The sequence below is a fragment of the Eriocheir sinensis genome, unplaced genomic scaffold (assembly GCF_024679095.1).
Source record: "Eriocheir sinensis breed Jianghai 21 unplaced genomic scaffold, ASM2467909v1 Scaffold790, whole genome shotgun sequence".
Classification (NCBI taxonomy): domain Eukaryota; kingdom Metazoa; phylum Arthropoda; class Malacostraca; order Decapoda; family Varunidae; genus Eriocheir; species Eriocheir sinensis.
The window spans coordinates 64,496-76,935 of record NW_026112154.1 but is presented as its reverse complement, the minus strand read 5'-3'; the positions used below and the strand labels follow the sequence as shown (position 1 = coordinate 76,935).

General features: G+C 43.1%; 1 pseudogene; it reads left to right on the top strand.

The window, feature by feature from the left end:
* The window catches only part of LOC126994419 (glucose dehydrogenase [FAD, quinone]-like), a 75,280-nt pseudogene that overhangs the window by 14,988 nt on the left and 47,852 nt on the right, over window positions 1-12,440 (top strand).

Here is a 12,440-nt window from a genome sequence, read left to right as displayed (position 1 = left end):
GATATATGCTTAAGAAATTTACTGTTATGGATTGTTTCGAAAGTTTTAGATGAAAAAAAAAAAGTAAAGCTATAGGGCGATATATTGCGAGATTTAAAGCGGTCATCCTGCTTAGACGTAGGCTGAATGAAGGCATGCTTCAAGCGGGAAGGGAAGATAGATGTTGATAGGCAGAGACGAAACAGTTTGACCAAGCAGGGTGTCAGCATGAAACCACATTATTTAAGGACAATAATAGGCACTCAATTGGGTCCATAAGCCTTCTGAGGATTGAGGCCAGATAGGGCATAGAAGGCCTTCGTTCTTAAAATAAGTCATAGTGAAGACTGACGGGGTATAAGTAGAAGAAAGATGCCCAGAATAGATAAAATATTAATATTGGGAAGTGGAGAATTAAGTAAGGTGTAGGTTCAAGAGGAAATAGGCAAAAGGAGCGAAGATAAGAAAAGATAACTTAAGAAAAAAGGGTGTATAAAGGTGAGAAAAATAGATAACAAAATAGGTAAAGTAGTTGTATATTAGGAAACAGGTTTCAAATAGACGGAAGGGTAAAGTAAAGAGGCGAATAGCGCATAGGAACAAAAAGATTATGCTAATAAATAACAGTGAATGAACGTTTCTTAGACTGATGAATAGGAAAAAAAATATATACTCATGAGTATGCTTAATTACAGGATTTTTTCTTCACGCTCCGCCTATGGCTCCGGTAAGCTTTCTTGGTCGGCCCGAGTTAGTTAGTACTTATTACGGCGCAGACGAGTGTTTATAGTGGAGCCATCAAACTTAGCTTCTGCTCTCTTATGGAGCTCATCTTTGATACTCTTTTAGAGGTGATCTGGAGTCCAGGTTCATAGGTAGTCTTCACGACATCGTGTGGATAGTCTTAGGCCACTAAGCAATGACTAAAATTTGTCAGCTTGTAGCGGCGGGCGGGACTCAACCACGGTCCTCCTGGGCGGCGCGCCCACACGTTGACGACTCAGCCACCGCCTACCCAATATCAAATGCGTTAGATAAAATGTATATTTTGGCAGAATAAAATAAATGATAACAAGGATTTTACAAACTGCAATTCGTAACAATCTTTTCTTCTAACTTACTTTTATATATTTTTTCTTACTTGTATACGTAATTAGCTTCCTAAGTAAAAACAAAAATTCATACATGAAAATATACCTTCTCTCGTGGTGCAGTGGTTAACGTGCCTGTTACGAGTTCGCGGTCCCGGGTTCGAATCCTGACCTGGGCTGTCGGCGTGCCTAGCGGTTCATCCTCCCTTCCGGGCTAGTCGATAAATGCGTACCTTGGGAAACCTGGAGAAGGTAGACTGTGGTATCCCTCATGTCACACTAACACTGAGTTCCGGGAAATTGGGATTTTGAGGCTTCTGTCACACATTCACGATCATGTTGTAGTCCTGTCGGTTCCTTTTTCCTTTCTCTTGTGTCTACCTCAAGGCAACGCTACTGGGAGACCTTGGGCGCTCTCCAGTGCACTCCTCGGCAAATTTGTGAGTTTAACGTTTAAAGATACCTCACAACTCTCCACGGTCCTCTAAAGTACCAAGCAGTACAAACCGATTTGAGACTGTCACAGATATTCCTGAGCACACGCATGGTCCCTCAGTTTCTCAAGATGAAACCCCGGAAAGTTGCACCTTGAGGTTTTCTTCGACCTAATGCGTATCCTCATTTTTGCAAGAACAAGTTTGCGGTCGGTTTTAAAGAACTTAGCATTCAGGAAAACCCTACAGTTCTGGGGGATCCTCCAACGAGTACTAACAAGGATGTGATCGATCTCATTTACCACACCGCCAGCACAGTTGTACCAGCCCGTCTCTGGAACTAGAAACCAGCAGTCCTCAACCTTCTGAACTGTGACCTCAGAGTGTCTAATTAACATGTACCTTGAGTGGATCATGATAAATCAGGTGAGGTCACTGTAACCTGATCTAATCCGAATTATGCAAACACATGCATCTACAGCCATTACAGTATCACCTACTGGTTCTTCAATCATCACTGAGTCATCAAAACATTTTATCAGGTAAAATGTTGAGTTTCATACTTACTATTCGGCAGCAAAAGAGAGGGGGCAGCATCTTTCTTCAGGACTCGTTTATTTTTTTTACTTTTCAGTGCCAAGCAGCCTGTACTTTATGTCATCTACATAATTGTGTTCTTTGAAATATACAGAACAGACACGTGCATATTTTGTGTATGATGCCTTTACGTCGGCAATAAGTCACAAAACGTTTAATACCGATTCCTCTTTAAAATGCCGCACAGTATTCCCAGTTTTCTGTACAGTATTGTCGCACCCATACACTGAACAGTTACTAGGCATATCTGCTGAAAAAGATAGAACACTGTGGCACACATCAGGTTGGATGAATGGCTGTTTTCTGACTGGAGAGTGTGGGGCAGTATGAGGGGCATGGGACAGATGACGTTCAGCACTGACCCCGAGCAAGCGTGAGCGTCTGTCGAATGTATCCTGGCAAGCCTGTCTCTATGTAAAGGCTCGCGGCTGGGCTTGCGAGCTTGCTGTGACGTCATCCGCGGAGTCGGTTGGTTTTCAGTTGGTGGGCAGCTATCGTAGTGAGGGTTAGTGATTCGCCCGCCGGGCATCACCAATCTCACATTTTTTTAAATTGAATTCATACTAGGTAAGGGTGTTAGATGTTTGATAGTAAATCTAATGTAGTTATATTATTCATCAGGAAATTATGCTTTATTAGTTGTGTGTGCTTAGATTAATCACGGGATAGTTTTCAAATGGTTACTGGTTTCAGTATGAGAGGGATGGGGTATTATAGCCTCAAAACACTTCTCGGTGGTGGTTTCATAACTTGTACTTACAGTAACCACGGGATACTATTTTAATGGTTATGGATATTTCTAGCAACATAAGGACACAGTTTAGCCTTTATACGCTTCTCAGTGATGTATAGTGTTTGAGTGATGATAAAAATCTGCTGTAGCGCCACCACAAAACAATTATAGCGTGAGGAAATGTTTTATTTATCATATGTCACTCCTTTCCTGGTCTGAAAGAGCATGAATAAAATTTTACTCTGCCATCGTTTTGTCGTGATCGTGTTACAGATGTGTACGGGAACGAGGATGTGTCACCCAGTATTTGTGTGTTCATGTAGGAACGCATGGGTAATAAAAAAGAATCAGTCACCCCACACTGGTGTCGTTATTAATACAATAAGAAGCATAGTAGAGATGCTCACACTTTGCCAATTTTATTGTGTATTCATATCATTCTCCTCAAGTTGAGTGATTGTTGTAAAGGTGATAACGGTATTATTAAAGTAAGAAACACTGCCAGGATCATCTAACCTAAAGTTCTTAATGTTTATTAATATCAAGGATGCTTCGCACTGAAGTAATACTGATATCAGCATCGGGTGATTGAATTCATTTATCGATCCTTCTTACTCCTTTTTCTTTATTACCTTTGATTTCTGACTTGAGACTTTTGTACCTGGGACATTTACTTGACTTTTTTGTGACATTTTTCCTGTTATTTATTTTTCTACCCAGGTATGATTTTTGGCTAAATTCCTGCTCGACCATTTGTTACCAATCAGATTTCCAGTCATTTCTTATTTCTTCCATCTGACACTACTTGCCCTCCACTGTATTCCACGTAATTCTTATAATGAATGTTTATAATACTGTAGGATATATATGTAAAATACGGCAGATCATGGAAATAAGAAAAGTAACGATCAATAAAAAAAATAGTATGGAAACACCAATTTATAATAACTATAGGAAGGATAAAGAAAAAAAATATGCACGAAACAAATAATATGTTGAGCGTAGAGAACCAAGCGGCAGTACTGACGCCGTGCGTGACGTCATTAATGGAGACTGACTTGATCCTGGTCTGTGCCACTCTGGCGGCGGTCCTGAAAAAGGGGTGGTGGGTCAAGAGCAGGAGTACTTTTAGTCCCAAGCTTGGAAAAAAAAAAGAGTGAAGCTGCCTTCCTGGCTGCGTCTTCAATCATTATTGGTACCATATTTTACTCCTCCCTTTTGATGTACATTTTCTTTAACGTAACATTGTACTTGCTACAATGCCCCACAACCGGTCTATTTCGTGTCTACGTTCCTGCAGCTCAAAAGCGACAGGGGTGAGAGGCGATTGACAGGTCCAGTTCACTGTTAAAATCGGGCGTGATCAGTAAGTATTTGCTTTCGGTCGCTGGAAGAGGTCCAACTTACGCTCAAATCAGGCGAAAGATGAAGCTTATCATTCCTAGCTTATGGTAACATCCTTTGAAACTGCGATTGACAGACGGATGGATTAAAGGGAGGAGCTGTTTGATTCCCGTTGCTCGATGAGATGTAGTCCCGCCAAGGATTAACAGAGGGAGGATTGGTCCGCTTCCGACTGAAAAGTACCGTACTCTGATTTTACTCAGCCGGGGTCAAGAGCAAATATCAGGTCAGTCCGTTCCCGACTTTACCAACATTAGGAGTAAGGAATTTCAACTCACTAAGCGCTCCAGTGGCTTATTGTTCGGTGTACGGATGCAAATCTATACCAAAGCTATGAGAAAATCCGACTATAGGGTTTCATCGTTTTCCAAAGGGCAAGGCTATACAACAGGTGTGGGAGGTGGGGGAAGGGGGGATAAAAAGAGAGAGAGAGAGAGAGAGAGAGAGAGAGAGAGAGAGAGAGAGAGAGAGAGAGAGAGAGAGAGAGAGAGAGAGAGAGAGAGAGAGAGAGAGTTTGTACGAACGTGCGAGTAACCCAAGTCTACAATACTTACCCGTGCCTTCCTTCCCCTTTCCCCTTACTCAACAACCACTCTACGTCACAGGTGTGCGCTAAAGGATCAAAGCGGTCTAACCCTGTCCTCTTAATCCTGCACCCATCCATTATCATGAACACATCGACTGGACAAGGGTCAGCACATCGCTTAACTGACCTCCTCAAGCAATATGCGTGTCTATGGCATGGTAGGAATAAAAGATACAAGAACAAGCAAGAAAGATATGCAAGTTTGAATGTAGTGGACAAAGAATTAACGGGTAGGGTACAATGAAGTGTGTCGTAGCACTAGCTGATATGATGAAGGTGCATACGGTGAGGTGAAGGCGGTGAAAATAACTCAGACGCAGATGTCAGGAGCAAGGATAGGAGTGCATACACCAAGGTTTAGGAGGCCGAGTGGCCGCGCGCCACAGTATTCATAGTGTTGACACGCCTGTTTGGCCGACTTACCTCTGCGGAAGAGTGAGGGTAACGAGGCCAAGTGGACTCGACCCACCCATCACCGGCTCAAGGGGTAATGCGACGGAAATCAACAGCGAGGCCACGCGCAGCTACAGCGTATGCTCCCACCTTTACTTTTACCTCTCTTACCTTTCTCTCCTTCACTTCCTGTCCCTCGATTCTCGTATCCTCCATCCTCTTCTTCGCCTTCGAATATTTATCTTCCTTCATAGATATCGACGACAACATATACTAATGATGATGGCTCTTCTCTCCCACCTCCTTTCTTTTCTTTTTTTTCTTGTCTTCTATATTTATTCCTTTCTCTCCTTTTCGTAATCATCCTTTCCATTTTTTCCTTTCTTTTACCCTTTTTGTGCTAGCGGTTTTTTTTTTATGCCCTTGAGCTGCTTCCATTACTGAAAAAAACTATTCCTCATCCCCTATTTCCAGGCTTCTCCATACCCGACATGACTACGAGGAACGGGAGGAGAGGATCTTCAGCGGAGTCCTACATCCGTCCTGCAGTCCTGCAGGGACACAACAACCTACACGTAGTGATGAATGCCTTGGTCACAGAGGTAAGGAGGGCCATGTAAGGGAATAGACAGGTCATAAGTGGTCAAGAAAGTTATGAAATGACCACATAATAAGTGATTCTTCAGTCAGGCCACACGAGGTAACAGACACAGGGCATTGAGGTACTGAAAATATATATATATATATATATATATATATATATATATATATATATATATATATATATATATATATATATATATATATATATATATATATATATATTACTTGCATTTAAGACAAAATTTTCAGGATATGTTCATAAAATACTTTTCTTCATTGTATATAAATATAAGTATTTTACATACATTTTTTTAAGGTTTTCCTATAGCGCTTGTAGGCTCTCTTCAGGGTTTCTTCGACGATCCCAGGAAGTTAGTGGCGCAGGCAAATTATAATTATAATGACTGCAATGCTATATGACTCTTGCTTGGCTCATGCTGCTTTCCGCTGCTCCTCTTGAACATAGTCGCTGAACTTACGGTTGTTTGAAGATCTTCATAGTATGTGAGTAGTCCTCCGACTCTCGGCGATGGTGTAAAATTATCAGCATACATCGGTGTGACTCGAACTTTATATAAGTCCCCGGGCTCACCATTCCTGTAAGCTGACCACTCAGCAATCGTTCAGAATATGTAAATGTTATCCAATCACGGATGTATGACGACGTGTCATGACATGCAATTTCAAACATTTATTTTTATCATTCTTTGGAGAAAAATGGTCTAAACTCTAAACGATTATTTGTCCTGACAGTATCATTAACACAACAAGTTTCAAGTAAAAGCTTTATATTTTGGATTTCCATGATTACACACACACACACACACACACACACACACACACACACACACACACACACACATATATATATATATATAAATATATATATATATATATATATATATATATATATATATATATATATATATATATATATATATATATATATATATATATATATATATATATATATATATATATATATATATATATATATATATATATATATATATATATATATATATATATATATATATATATATATATATATATATATATATATATATATATATATATATATAAATATATATATATATATATATATATATATATATAATTTGGCTGGAGAAGGTAGGAAGACACCTACTGAACGGGCAAGCCACTCCCGATGAAGTATATATATGGGAAGTGAGGAGAGTGCTGAAGCCCTCCAAAGACCCTTCCCATTACCCCACTAACCCTTTCCCTATTGTAACATCAACACCAGAGAGTAGTTCAACATGCTCTCTAAAGACAGATCCTCTTCTATCCACATCACACTACATTCACACAACACACACCTTTTCCAAAAATTCAAAATTCAAAATGGCGTTCAACAACGGTGCCTCGAAGTCCCAGCCTGGGGGTGGGGGACCATAAATTCCCCCAGGTAGGACTCCCTTTCTGGCTGCCGACCTGAGAGGAGTCTTGATAACTCCTCGAGCCTTTTTCTTCTCAATTTCTGCAACATTCGCGGTCTTCGTTCTAATTTTCTTTCTGTGGAACGCATTCTCTCCTCCTTTAAACCTCACCTTCTCTTCCTCACCGAAACACAGGTTTCTGAGGCTACTGAGAGCAATCTCTACTCTATTCCCTCCTACTGTCTCTATCCTAAATTTCAATCCAAACCTGGATGCTGCGTCTACGTGCGCAACGACATCACTTGTTCTCGTGCCCACGACCTTGTCTCTTCTGAATTTTCCACCATCTGGCTAAGACTTCATTGTCATTCTATTACTAAATACATATGTGCTGTTTATCTCTCACCAACTCTACTGACTATGTAAAATTCTTTGACTATATGAACTCTAAAGTGGAGCACATCTTGACCCACTCTCCCTTCGCTGAAATCTCCAACTTGGGAGATTTCAATGTTCACCACCAGCTTTGGCTTTCATCCTCTTTCACTGACCAGCCTGGTGAACAAGCCTACAACTTTGCTCTCCTCAAAGATCTAGAGCAGTTGGTTCAGCACCCTACACGTATCCCCGACCGTCTTGGAGACCGACCCAACATACTAGACCTCTTCCTTACTTCTAATCCTTGTGCTTACTCTGTCAAACTGTTCTCTCCGTTGGGCTCCTCCGATCACAACCTTATTTCTGTATCCTGTCCTATCGCTCCTGTACATCCTTTGGACCCACCGAAGAGGCGATGCTTCTGGCATTTTGCTTCAGCTCGGTGGGATAACCTGAGGATTTACTTTTCCGATTTCCCGTGGAATGATTACTGCTTCCAGGAGAGAGACCCCTCTGTGTGTGCCCAGCGCATGACAGAGGTTATTGTCTCTGGAATGGAGGCATACATTCCACGTTCTTTCTCTACTCTTCATGCTAAAAAGCCTTAGTTTAATCATGCTTGCTCTCGTGCTATTAAAGATAGAGAGGCAGCTCACAAAAGGTACCAAGGCCTTCGCACTCCTGTTAACCATGATCTTATATTTCTGCCCAGAATCGTGCCAGATCTATTCTCCGACTTACCAAAAACTCCTTCATTAATAGAAAATGCCAAAACCTTGCTTTCTCTAATTCTTCCCGTGACTTCTGGTACCTAGCCAAAAATATCTCAAATTTCAGTTCTTCTCTCCCTTCTCCCCTTAACACTGACGGCAGCACCGCCGTCTCATCTATCTCTAAGGCTGAACTCTACGCACAAACTTTCTGTAAGAACTCCACCTTGGACGATTCTGGACATATTTATCCTACTCAAACCCCATCTGACTTATTTATGCCTATTATTAAAATTCTTCATAATGATGTTTTCTATACCCTCTATGGCCTCAACTCTCAGAAGGCTTATAGACCTGACGGAGTGCCTCCTATTGTCCTTAAAAACTCTGCTTCCGTGTTGACACCCTGCCTGGTCAAACTCTTTCGTCTCTTCCTATCAACATTTACCTTTCCTTCCTGCTGGAAGTACGCCTTCGTACAACGTGTGCCTAATACGGGTGACCGTTCTAATCCTTCAAACTACCGCCCTGTAGCTTTACTTTCCTCTCTATCTAAAGCATTTGAATCAATCCTTAACCGGAAGATTCAAAAGCACCTTTCCACTTCTAACCTTCTATCTGATCGCCAGTATGGGTTCCGCAAGGGCGTTCTACTGGCGATCTTCTTGCTCTTAACTGATTCTTGGTCATCCTCTCTAGCCGTTTCGGTGAAACTTTCTTTGTTGCACTAGACATATCGAAAGCCTTCGGTAGAGTCTGGCACAAGTCTTCGCTGTCTAAACTGCCCTCTTTCGGATTCTATCCCTCTCTCTGTTCCTTTATCTCCAGTTTCCTTTCCGGCCGTTCTATCTCTGCGGTGGTTGACGGTCACTGTTCTTCCCCTAAACCAATCGACAGTGGTGTCCCACAGGTTCTTTGTCCTATCACCCACTCTTTTCCTGTTATTCATCAATGATCTTCTTTCCATAACTGTCCTATCCACTCATACGCCGACGACTCCACTCTGCATTATTCAACTTCTTTTAATAGAAGACCATCCCAACAGGTAGTACATGACTCCAGACTGGAGGCTGCAGAACACTTAACCTCAGACCTTGCTATTATTTCCAACTGGGGGAGAAGGAACCTTGTGTCCTTCAATGCCTCAAAAACTCAATTTCTCCACCTATCAACTCGACACAATCTTCCAAACACCTATCCCCTATTCTTCGACAACACTCAGCTGTTACCTTCTTTAACACTAAACATCCTCGGTCTATCCTTAACTCAAAATCTAAAGCGGAAACTTCACATCTCCTCTCTCACTTAATCAGCTTCCTCGGGGTTGGGCGTTCTGTATCGTCTCCGCCAGTTCTTCTCCCCCCCACAGTTGCTATCCATATACAGGGGCCTAGTCCGCCCTCGTATGGAGTATGCATCTCACGTGTGGGGAGGCTCAACTCACACAGCTCTTCTGGACAGAGTGGAGTCTAAGGCTCTTCGTCTCATCAGCTCTCCTCCTCTTACTGATAGTCTTTTACCTTTTGAATTCCGTCGCGATGTTGCCTCTCTTTCTATCTTCTATCGATATTTTCACGCTGACTGCTCTTCTGAACTCCCTAACTGCATGCCTCCCCCCCTCCTGTGGGCTCGCCTGACACGACTTTCTGATCAAGCTCATCCCTATACTGTCCAAGATTTAACCAGCATCTTCACTCTTTCATCCCTCACGCTGGTAAACTCTGGAACGATTTTCCCTCATCTGTATTTTCTCCTGCCTACGACTTGAACTCTTTCAAGAGGAGGGTATCAGGACACCTCTCCTCCCGAAATTGATTTCTCTTTTTGGCCACTCTACTCTATTTAGGAGCAGTAAGTAGCGGGCTTTTTTTTTCATTGTTTTCTTTTTACGTCCGAGCTCTGTCTCTGCTGTAAAATATATATATATATATATATATATATATATATATATATATATATATATATATATATATATATATATATATATATATATATATATATATATATAAATATATATATATATATATATATATATATATATATATATATATATATATATATATATATATATATATATATATATATATATATATATATAACAATGGGGCATACGCCGCGGGGCGCGTTGCCTCGCCCACCCTAAGACGCCTAGCCCGGGGGTCCCTCCGGTCGAGTCTCCATGCAGACCACCTTCCCAACCCGAGTAACTCCCGGCAGGATCTATCGACTTGTTCAATCCACGAACTCCGTTGGCGTCCTGCACTCAGGATTGTCTATTACAGAGACAAGCCGATGACCAGGATCAGCTTCCGAATAACGTGCCACGTGCCCGTATAGCCGGAGTTGGCGTTGACAGACTATGCAGGTAATATTTGACGAATCAGTCTCACGGAGTAGTCGCCGGTTTGCCACAAAGTTATTCCAGCGATATCCCATGATTCTGCGTAGACACTGATTACCAAAGGCATCAATCCGCCTCTCCAAGTCCCCATTTCGTGTCCATGTCTCACACTCATAGAATAAGACTGGGAGCACAAGGGACTTGAAGATCCGGATCTTTGTCCTTCTGCACAGGTATCGACAACGTCCTTCTGCACGTGTTGAGCGAGTCCATAACACCGTAGATCTGACCAATCAGCCGTAAGACTTCATGGCCTGACTCACCGTTGTTATGTACTACGCTACCAAGATATGTGAAACTTTCTGAGATCTCGACATCCTCGCCACACGCATGAACAGACTGTACTGTTTCATCCAGCAAGCCTCCAAACAACTGTACCTTGGTCTTGGCCCAGGAGACCTGAGGTCTTAGAGGCTTCGCCTCCTCGTGCAGTGCCTCGAGAGCCATCACCAAATCCTCCAGCGACTCCGCCAGGATTACTGCATCATCAGAAAAAACAAGGTCAGCGACCCTGGTATTGCCAATGGATGCTCCGTAACGACTCTGGTCCACAACTCTGCCCAGTACCCAGTCCATACAAGTGTTGAAAAGCGATGGGGCAAGGACACAACCCTGCCTCACTCCCGCATTCACGGGAAAGAAGCTGGACAAGCTCCCCCCACACTTCACAGCACTCTCTGTTCTAGAATACAGTCCAGTCAGCAAACCAATAGTCCTTGCAGGAATCCCACGGAGTCGCAGAAAATCCCAAAGTGCCTCACGATGCACTGCATGAAACGCCTTCTTGAGATCGACATAGGCTTCAATCATCCTCTGTTGAAACACACGTCGGCGCTCCACCAGTACACGAAGCGCTAGGATACGGTCTGTTGTTGACTTACCGGGCGTGAACCCAGGCTGTTCAGGTCTCTGCAGCTTCAGCAGCTGGCTGAGAATTCGCATCAGCAATAGATGGGCAAGCACCTTGCCTGGCACACTGAGCAGTGTACTACCACGGTAGTTGTTGCAGTCTTGGCGGTCCCCTTTCCCTTTCCAGATAGGGACGACCAACCCCCTCTTCCAGTCAGGAGGAATGGTACCGGACTGCCATACGACAATCAAGACCGCATGCAACCCGCGGATCATGGCCTCACCTCCATCTTTGAGCAGCTCCGCACTGACGTTACAGGTGCCAGGTGCCTTCCCACCCCTCAATCTTGCCACAGCCTCTCTGACCTAAGCCAGAGAGGATGGGCAATTGGAAGCTGCCCACGTGGAGAGTCCACCATGTACAGCTGCTCAAAGTACTCAGCCCAACGTGCCCTCTGCCCATCCATGTCCGACACGAGGCAGCCGTCAGCTGTTCGGATAGCGCTCACCTGAGAGGAAGACTTGGAGCGGAGCTTCTTCAGGGTTCAGTAAGCAAGTCGAAGGTCATTCGCATTTAAGTGGTACTCGACTCCCTCAGCGAGACCCCTGACATACGTCTCCTTTTTTCTCCTCAGGAGAGCTCTAGTCCTACGTGACAGAGCCCTGTACATGGTCCCGATGCCCATCAAGTCTGGCAGCGCGACTCCCTTCAATATTTTCTAGCGGCTCCACCGAGGGAAAGCCACTCCTCGATCTCTTGCGCTCTATAATGCATTCTTTGGCAGCTTGCAGAGTCTCACGTTTAAAGGTATCCCACAGTTCTACATTGTCTTCCAGGTTGCTGAGCACATCAAACCGATTTGAGACTGTCACTGCATACTC